Here is an 8309-nt window from a genome sequence, read left to right as displayed (position 1 = left end):
CCCCCCCCCTCAAACACGGAGACGAGTTTACCACGGTTTCCACCCCTCCCTCTATACCGCAGCAACACGTATTTTTTTACACCTTTCAAAACGCGCTCCTCGTGCCACAAAACCGCCTCTAGACGCGTGACCAATGAGCAGCGAGCTAAAACATATCGCAAATGTCAAAAATAATATAACGGGATTAATATATATCGCGCACATGCGATATGTTTGTCACGAGGCACAAAAAATAAGTAAAAATGGAATGCAACACGAGGACTTCCCAAGAGGTCACCCATCCCAGTACTACTCTCGCCCAAGCACGCTTAACTACGGAGTTCTGATGGGATCCGGTGCTTTAGTGCTGGTATGATCGCATCCGACATGTTACCCCCGCCTTCGTCCCTTATGCTTGCCACTCCCACGTCCACTGCAAAGATGATTGTCATTCTTACTACCATTACAACCGTTGCCTAATAATGGATAATGCCCTATATATACTACTTACTCCCCCCCCCTCAAACACGGAGACGAGTTTACCACGGTTTCCACCCCTCCCTCTATACCGCAGCAACAAGTATTTTTTTACCCCTTTCCCCTCCCTCTATACCGCAGCAACAAGTATTTTTTTACCCCTTTCAGAACGCGCTCCTCGCGCCACAAAGCCGCCTCTAGACGCGTGACCAATGAGCAGCGAGCTAAAACATATCGCAAATGTCAAAAATAATATAACGGGGTTAATATATATCGCGCACATGGGATATGTTTGTCACGAGGCGCAAAAAATAATTAAAAAGGGAATGCAACACGAGGACTTCCCACGAGGTCACCCATCCTAGGACTACTCTTACCCAAGCACGCTTAACTTCGGAGTTCTGATGGGATCCGGTGCTTTAGTGCTGCTATGATCGCATCCCACATGTTACCCCCGCCTTCGTCCCTTATGCTTGCCACTCCCAGGTCCACTGCAAAGATGATTGTCATTCTTACTACCATTACAACCGTTGCCTAATAATGGATAATGCCCTATATATACTACTTACTCCCCCCCCCTCAAACACGGAGACGAGTTTACCACGGTTTCCACCCCTCCCTCTATACCGCAGCAACACGTATTTTTTACCCCTTTCAGAACGCGCTCCTCGCGCCACAAAGCCGCCTCTAGACGCATGAGCAATGAGCAGCGAGCTAAAACATATCGCAAATGTCAAAAATAATATAACGGGGTTAATATATATCGCGCACATGTGATATGTTTGTCATGAGGCGCAAAAAATAATTAAAAAGGGAATGCAACACGAGGACTTCCCAGGAGGTCACCCATCCTAGTACTACTCTCGTCCAAGCACGCTTAACTTCGGAGTTCTTATGGGATCCGGTGCTTTACGGATGGTATGATCGCATCCGATATGTTGCCCCCGCCTTCGTCCCTTATGCTTGCCACTCCCAGGTCCACTGCAAAGATGATTGTCATTCTTACTACCATTACAACCGTTGCCTAATAATGGATAATGCCCTATATATACTACTTACTCCCCCCCCCCTCAAACACGGAGACGAGTTTACCACGGTTTCCACCCTCCCTGTATACCGCAGCAACAAGTATTTTTTTACCCCTTTCAGAACGCGCTCCTCGCGCCACAAAACCGCCTCTAGACGCGTGACCAATGAGCAGCGAGCTAAAACATATCGCAAATGTCAAAAATAATATAACGGGATTAATATATATCGCGCACATGCGATATGTTTCTCACGAGGCACAAAAAATAAGTAAAAATGGAATACAAGACAAGGACTTCCCAGGAGTTCACCCATCCTAGTACTACTCTCGCCCAAGCACGCTTAACTTCGGAGTTCTGATGGGATCCGGTGGTTTAGTGCTGGTATGATCGCATCCGACATGTTACCCCCGCCTTCGTCCCTTATGCTTGCCATTCCCAGGTCCACTACAAAGATGATTGTCATTCTTACTACCATTACAACCGTTGCCTAATAATGGATAATGCCCTATATATACTACTTCCCCCCCCCTCAAACACGGAGACGAGTTTACCACGGTTTCCACCCCTCCCTCTATACCGCAGCAACACGTATTTTTTACCCCTTTCAGAACGCGCTCCTCGCGCCACAAAGCCGCCTCTAGACGCGTGACCAATGAGCAGCGAGCTAAAACATATCGCAAATGTCAAAAATAATATAACGGGGTTAATATATATCGCGCACATGCGATATGTTTGTCACGAGGCGCAAAAAATAATTAAAAAGGGAACGCAACACGAGGACTTCCCAGGAGGTCACCCATCCTAGTACTACTCTCACTCAAGCACGCTTAACTTCGGAGTTCTGATGGGATCCGGTGCTTTAGTGCTGCTATGATCGCATCCCACATGTTACCCCCGCCTTCGTCCCTTATGCTTGCCACTCCCAGGTCCACTGCAAAGATGATTGTCATTCTTACTACCATTACAACCATTGCCTAATAATGGATAATGCCCTATATATACTACTTACTCCCCCCCCTCAAACACGGAGACGAGTTTACCACGGTTTCCACCCCTCCCTCTATACCGCAGCAACACGTATTTTTTTACCCCTTTCAGAACGCGCTCCTCGCGCCTCAATGCCGCCTCTAGACGCGTGACCAATGAGCAGCGAGCTAAAACATATCGCAAATGTCAAAAATAATATAACGGGGTTAATATATATCGCGCACATGCGATATGTTTGTCACGACGCGCAAAAAATAATTAAAAAGGGAATGCAACACGAGGACTTCCCAGGAGGTCACCCATCCTAGTACTACTCTCGCCCAAGCACGCTTCACTTCGGAGTTCTGATGGGATCCGGTGCTTTAGTGCTGGTATGATCGCATCCTACATGTTACCCCCGCCTTCGTCCCTTATGCTTGCCACTCCCAGGTCCACTGCAAAGATGATTGCCATTCTTACTACCATTACAACCGTTGCCTAATCATGGATAATGCCCTATATATACTACTTACTCCCCCCCTCAAACACGGAGACGAGTTTACCACGGTTTCCACCCCACCCTCTATACCGCAGCAACACGTATTTTTTTTACCCCTTTCAGAACGCGCTCCTCGCGCCACAAAGCCGCCTCTAGACGCGTGCCAATGAGCAGCGAGCTAAAACATATCGCAAATATCAAAAATAATATAACGGGGTTAATATATATCGCGCACATGCGATATGTTTGTCACGAGGCGCAAAAAATAATTAAAAAGGGAATGCAACACGAGGATTTTCCAGGAGGTCACCCATCCTAGTACTACTCTCGCCCAAGCACGCTTAACTTCGGAGTTCTGATGGGATCCGGTCATTTAGTGCTGGTATGATCGCATCCGACATGTTACCCCCGCCTTCGTCCCTTATGCTTGCCACTCCCAGGTCCACTTCAAAGATGATTGCCATTCTTACTACCATTACAACCGTTGCCTAATAATGGATAATGCCCTATATATACTACTTACTCCCCCCCCTCAAACACGGAGACGAGTTTACCACGGTTTCCACACCCCCCTCTATACCGCAGCAACACGTATTTTTTTACACCTTTCAAAACGCGCTCCTCGCGCCACAAAACCGCCTCTAGACGCGTGACCAATGAGCAGCGAGCTAAAACATATCGCAAATGTCAAAAATAATATAACGGGATTAATATATATCGCGCACATGCGATATGTTTGTCACGAGGCACAAAAAATAAGTAAAAATGGAATTCAACACGAGGACTTCCCAGGAGGTCACCCATCCTAGTACTACTCTCACCCAAGCACGCTTAACTTCGGAGTTCTGATGGGATCCGGTGCTTTAGTGCTGCTATGATCACTTCCGACATGTTACCCCCGCCTTCGTCCCTTATGCTTGCCACTCCCAGGTCCACTGCAAAGATAATTGTCATTCTTACTACCATTACAACCGTTGCCTAATAATGGATAATGCCCTATATATACTACTTACTCCCCCCCCTCAAACACGGAGACGAGTTTACCACGGTTCCCACCCCTCCCTCTATACCGCAGCAACACGTATTTTTTTACCCATTTCAGAACGCGCTCCTCGCGCCACAATGCCGCCTCTAGACGCGTGACCAATGAGCAGCGAGCTAAAACATATCGCAAATGTCAAAAATAATATAACGGGGTTAATATATATCGCGCACATGCGATATGTTTGTCACGACGCGCAAAAAATAATTAAAAAGGGAATGCAACACAAGGACTTCCCAGGAGGTCACCCATCCTAGTACTACTCTCGCCCAAGCACGCTTAACTACGGAGTTCTGATGGGATCCGGTGCTTTAGTGCTGGTATGATCGCATCCTACATGTTACCCCCGCCTTCGTCCCTTATGCTTGCCACTCCCAGGTCCACTGCAAAGATGATTGCCATTCTTACTACCATTACAACCGTTGCCTAATAATGGATAATGCCCTATATATACTACTTACTCCCCCCCTCAAACACGGAGACGAGTTTACCACGGTTTCCACCCCACCCTCTATACCGCAGCAACACGTATTTTTTTACCCCTTTCAGAACGCGCTCCTCGCGCCACAAAGCCGCCTCTAGACGCGTGCCAATGTGCAGCGAGCTAAAACATATCGCAAATGTCAAAAATAATATAACGGGGTTAATATATATCGCGCACATGCGATATGTTTGTCACGAGGCGCAAAAAATAATTAAAAAGGGAATGCAACACGAGGATTTTCCAGGAGGTCACCCATCCTAGTACTACTCTCGCCCAGGCACGCTTAACTTCGGAGTTCTGATGGGATCCGGTCATTTAGTGCTGGTATGATCGCATCCGACATGTTACCCCCGCCTTCGTCCCTTATGCTTGCCACTCCCAGGTCCACTTCAAAGATGATTGCCATTCTTACTACCATTACAACCGTTGCCTAATAATGGATAATGCCCTATATATACTACTTACTCACCCCCCTCAAACACGGAGACGAGTTTACCACGGTTTCCACACCTCCCTCTATACCGCAGCAACACGTATTTTTTTACACCTTTCAAAACGCGCTCCTCGCGCCACAAAACCGCCTCTAGACGCGTGACCAATGAGCAGCGAGCTAAAACATATCGCAAATGTCAAAAATAATATAACGGGATTAATATATATCGCGCACATGCGATATGTTTGTCACGAGGCACAAAAAATAAGTAAAAATGGAATTCAACACGAGGACTTCCCAGGAGGTCACCCATCCTAGTACTACTCTCACCCAAGCACGCTTAACTTCGGAGTTCTGATGGGATCCGGTGCTTTAGTGCTGCTATGATCGCTTCCGACATGTTACCCCCGCCTTCGTCCCTTATGCTTGCCACTCCCAGGTCCACTGCAAAGATGATTGTCATTCTTACTACCATTACAACCGTTGCCTAATAATAGATAATGCCCTATATATACTACTTACTCCCCCCCCCCTCAAACACGGAGACGAGTTTACCACGGTTTCCACCCCTCCCTCTATACCGCAGCAACACGTATTTTTTTACCCCTTTCAGAACGCGCTCCTCGCGCCACAAAGCCGCCTCTAGACGCGTGACCAATGAGCAGCGAGCTAAAACATATCGCAAATGTCAAAAATAATATAACGGGGTTAATATATATCGCGCACATGCGATATGTTTGTCACGACGCGCAAAAAATAATTAAAAAGGGAGTGCAACACGAGGACTTCCCAGGAGGTCACCCATCCTAGTACTACTCTCGCCCAAGCACGCTTAACTACGGAGTTCTGATGGGATCCGGTGCTTTAGTGCTGGTATGATCGCATCCTACATGTTACCCCCGCCTTCGTCCCTTATGCTTGCCACTCCCAGGTCGACTGCAAAGATGATTGCCATTCTTACTACCATTACAACCGTTGCCTAATAATGGATAATGCCCTATATATACTACTTACTCCCCCCCTCAAACACGGAGACGAGTTTACCACGGTTTCCACCCCACCCTCTATACCGCAGCAACACGTATTTTTTTACCCCTTTCAGAACGCGCTCCTCGCGCCACAAAGCCGCCTCTAGACGCGTGCCAATGAGCAGCGAGCTAAAACATATGGCAAATGTCAAAAATAATATAACGGGGTTAATATATATCGCGCACATGCGATATGTTTGTCACGAGGCGCAAAAAATAATTAAAAAGGGAATGCAACACGAGGACTTCCCAGGAGGTCACCCATCCTAGTACTACGCTCGCCCAAGCACGCTTAACTTTGGAGTTCTGATGGGATCCGGTGCTTTAGTGCTGGCATGATCGCATCCGACATGTTATCCCCGCCTTCGTCCCTTATGCTTGCCACTCCCAGGTCCACTGCAAAGATGATTGTCATTCTTACTACCATTACAACCGTTGCCTAATAATGGATAATGCCCTATATATACTACTTACTCCCCCCCTCAAACACGGAGACGAGTTTACCACGGTTTCCACCCCTCCCTATATACCGCAGCAACACGTATTTTTTAACCCCTTTCAGAACGCGCTCCTCGCGCCACAAAGCCGCCTCTAGACGCGTGACCAATGAGCAGCGAGCTAAAATATATCGCAAATGTCAAAAATAATATAACGGGGTTAATATATATCGCGCACATGCGATATGTTTGTCACGAGCCGCAAAAAATAATTAAAAAGGGAATGCAACACGAGGACTTCCCAGGAGGTCACCCATCCTAGTACTACTCTCGCCAAAGCACGCTTAACTACGGAGTTCTGATGGGATCCGGTGCTTTAGTGCTGGTATGATCGCATCCGGCATGTTACCCCCGCCTTCGTCCCTTATGCTTGCCACTCCCAGGTCCACTGCAAAGATGATTGTCATTATTACTACCATTACAACCGTTGCCTAATAATAGATAATGCCCTATATATATCCTACTTACTCCCCCCCCTCAAACACGGAGACGAGTTTACCACGGTTTCCACCCCTCCCTCTATACCGCAGCAACACGTATTTTTTACCCCTTTCAGAACGCTCTCCTCGCGCCACAAAGCCGCCTCTAGACGCGTGACCAATGAGCAGCGAGCTAAAACATATCACAAATGTCAAAAATAATATAACGGGGTTAATATATATCGCGCACATGCGATATGTTTGTCAGGAGGCGCAAAAAATAATTAAAAAGGGAATGCAACACAAGGACTTCCCAGGAGGTCACCCATCCTAGTACTACTCTCGCCCAAGCACGCTTAACTACGGAGTTCTGATGGGATCCGGTGCTTTAGTGCTGGTATGATCGCATCCGACATGTTACCCCCGCCTTCGTCCCTTATGCTTGCCACTCCCAGGTCCACTGCAAAGATGATTGTCATTCTTACTACCATTACAACCGTTGCCTAATAATGGATAATGCCCTATATATACTACTTACTCCCCCCCCCCTCAAACACGGAGACGAGTTTACCACGGTTTCCACCCCTCCCTCTATACCGCAGCAACACGTATTTTTTTACCCCTTTCAGAACGCGCTCCTCGCGCCACAATGCCGCCTCTAGACGCGTGACCAATGAGCAGCGAGCTAAAACATATCGCAAATGTCAAAAATAATATAACGGGGTTAATATATATCGCGCACATGCGATATGTTTGTCACGACGCGCAAAAAATAATTAAAAAGGGAATGCAACACAAGGACTTCCCAGGAGGTCACCCATCCTAGTACTACTCTCACCCAAGCACGCTTCACTTCGGAGTTCTAATGGGATCCGGTGCTTTAGTGCTGGTATGATCGCATCCTACATGTTACCCCCGCCTTCGTCCCTTATGCTTGCCACTCCCAGGTCCACTGCAAAGATGATTGCCATTGTTACTACCATTACAACCGTTGCCTAATAATGGATAATGCCCTATATATACTACTTACTCCCCCCCTCAAACACGGAGACGAGTTTACCACGGTTTCCACCCCACCCTCTATACCGCAGCAACACTTATTTTTTTACCCCTTTCAGAACGCGCTCCTCGCGCCACAAAACCGCCTCTAGACGCGTGACCAATGAGCAGCGAGCTAAAACATATCGTAAATGTCAAAAATAATATAACGGGGTTAATATATATCGCGCACATGCGATATGTTTGTCACGAGCCGCAAAAAATAATTAAAAAGGGAATGCAACACGAGGACTTCCCAGGAGGTCACCCATCCTAGTACTACTCTCGCCAAATCACGCTTAACTACGGAGTTCTGATGGGATCCGGTGCTTTAGTGCTGGTATGATCGCATCCGACATGTTACCCCCGCCTTCGTCCCTTATGCTTGCCACTCCCAGGTCCACTGCAAAGATGATTGT

General features: G+C 47.4%; 17 non-coding genes across 17 annotated transcripts; all 17 read right to left on the bottom strand.

Annotated features, from left to right (window-relative positions):
- Positions 1–244: 244 nt before the first annotated feature.
- LOC123173419 (5S ribosomal RNA) lies at positions 245–363 on the bottom strand. Its single transcript, XR_006486191.1, has one exon. It is a non-coding gene; the product is annotated as a 5S ribosomal RNA (ribosomal RNA).
- Positions 364–779: 416 nt separating this feature from the next.
- LOC123173330 (5S ribosomal RNA) lies at positions 780–898 on the bottom strand. Its single transcript, XR_006486110.1, has one exon. It is a non-coding gene; the product is annotated as a 5S ribosomal RNA (ribosomal RNA).
- Positions 899–1269: 371 nt separating this feature from the next.
- On the bottom strand, positions 1270–1388 carry LOC123173356 (5S ribosomal RNA). Its single transcript, XR_006486135.1, has one exon. It is a non-coding gene; the product is annotated as a 5S ribosomal RNA (ribosomal RNA).
- Positions 1389–1760: 372 nt separating this feature from the next.
- Positions 1761–1879, bottom strand: LOC123173318 (5S ribosomal RNA). The gene has a single exon (XR_006486099.1). It is a non-coding gene; the product is annotated as a 5S ribosomal RNA (ribosomal RNA).
- Positions 1880–2247: 368 nt separating this feature from the next.
- Positions 2248–2366, bottom strand: LOC123173202 (5S ribosomal RNA). The gene has a single exon (XR_006485989.1). It is a non-coding gene; the product is annotated as a 5S ribosomal RNA (ribosomal RNA).
- A 371-nt stretch (positions 2367–2737) lies between these two features.
- On the bottom strand, positions 2738–2856 carry LOC123173303 (5S ribosomal RNA). Its single transcript, XR_006486086.1, has one exon. It is a non-coding gene; the product is annotated as a 5S ribosomal RNA (ribosomal RNA).
- A 370-nt stretch (positions 2857–3226) lies between these two features.
- LOC123173230 (5S ribosomal RNA) lies at positions 3227–3345 on the bottom strand. Its single transcript, XR_006486016.1, has one exon. It is a non-coding gene; the product is annotated as a 5S ribosomal RNA (ribosomal RNA).
- A 371-nt stretch (positions 3346–3716) lies between these two features.
- On the bottom strand, positions 3717–3835 carry LOC123173361 (5S ribosomal RNA). The gene has a single exon (XR_006486140.1). It is a non-coding gene; the product is annotated as a 5S ribosomal RNA (ribosomal RNA).
- Positions 3836–4206: 371 nt separating this feature from the next.
- Positions 4207–4325, bottom strand: LOC123173028 (5S ribosomal RNA). The gene has a single exon (XR_006485825.1). It is a non-coding gene; the product is annotated as a 5S ribosomal RNA (ribosomal RNA).
- A 369-nt stretch (positions 4326–4694) lies between these two features.
- Positions 4695–4813, bottom strand: LOC123173258 (5S ribosomal RNA). The gene has a single exon (XR_006486043.1). It is a non-coding gene; the product is annotated as a 5S ribosomal RNA (ribosomal RNA).
- A 371-nt stretch (positions 4814–5184) lies between these two features.
- On the bottom strand, positions 5185–5303 carry LOC123173326 (5S ribosomal RNA). The gene has a single exon (XR_006486106.1). It is a non-coding gene; the product is annotated as a 5S ribosomal RNA (ribosomal RNA).
- Positions 5304–5676: 373 nt separating this feature from the next.
- Positions 5677–5795, bottom strand: LOC123173085 (5S ribosomal RNA). The gene has a single exon (XR_006485879.1). It is a non-coding gene; the product is annotated as a 5S ribosomal RNA (ribosomal RNA).
- A 369-nt stretch (positions 5796–6164) lies between these two features.
- LOC123173154 (5S ribosomal RNA) lies at positions 6165–6283 on the bottom strand. The gene has a single exon (XR_006485944.1). It is a non-coding gene; the product is annotated as a 5S ribosomal RNA (ribosomal RNA).
- Positions 6284–6653: 370 nt separating this feature from the next.
- Positions 6654–6772, bottom strand: LOC123173121 (5S ribosomal RNA). The gene has a single exon (XR_006485914.1). It is a non-coding gene; the product is annotated as a 5S ribosomal RNA (ribosomal RNA).
- A 372-nt stretch (positions 6773–7144) lies between these two features.
- LOC123173426 (5S ribosomal RNA) lies at positions 7145–7263 on the bottom strand. The gene has a single exon (XR_006486198.1). It is a non-coding gene; the product is annotated as a 5S ribosomal RNA (ribosomal RNA).
- Positions 7264–7636: 373 nt separating this feature from the next.
- Positions 7637–7755, bottom strand: LOC123173142 (5S ribosomal RNA). Its single transcript, XR_006485933.1, has one exon. It is a non-coding gene; the product is annotated as a 5S ribosomal RNA (ribosomal RNA).
- Positions 7756–8125: 370 nt separating this feature from the next.
- Positions 8126–8244, bottom strand: LOC123173247 (5S ribosomal RNA). The gene has a single exon (XR_006486032.1). It is a non-coding gene; the product is annotated as a 5S ribosomal RNA (ribosomal RNA).
- Between the last annotated feature and the right edge of the window lie 65 nt (positions 8245–8309).

This window comes from Triticum aestivum, unplaced genomic scaffold, assembly GCF_018294505.1.
Source record: "Triticum aestivum cultivar Chinese Spring unplaced genomic scaffold, IWGSC CS RefSeq v2.1 scaffold54592, whole genome shotgun sequence".
In the NCBI taxonomy this organism is placed as follows: Eukaryota; Viridiplantae; Streptophyta; class Magnoliopsida; order Poales; family Poaceae; genus Triticum; species Triticum aestivum.
This window is presented reverse-complemented; position numbering and strand designations above follow the sequence as displayed.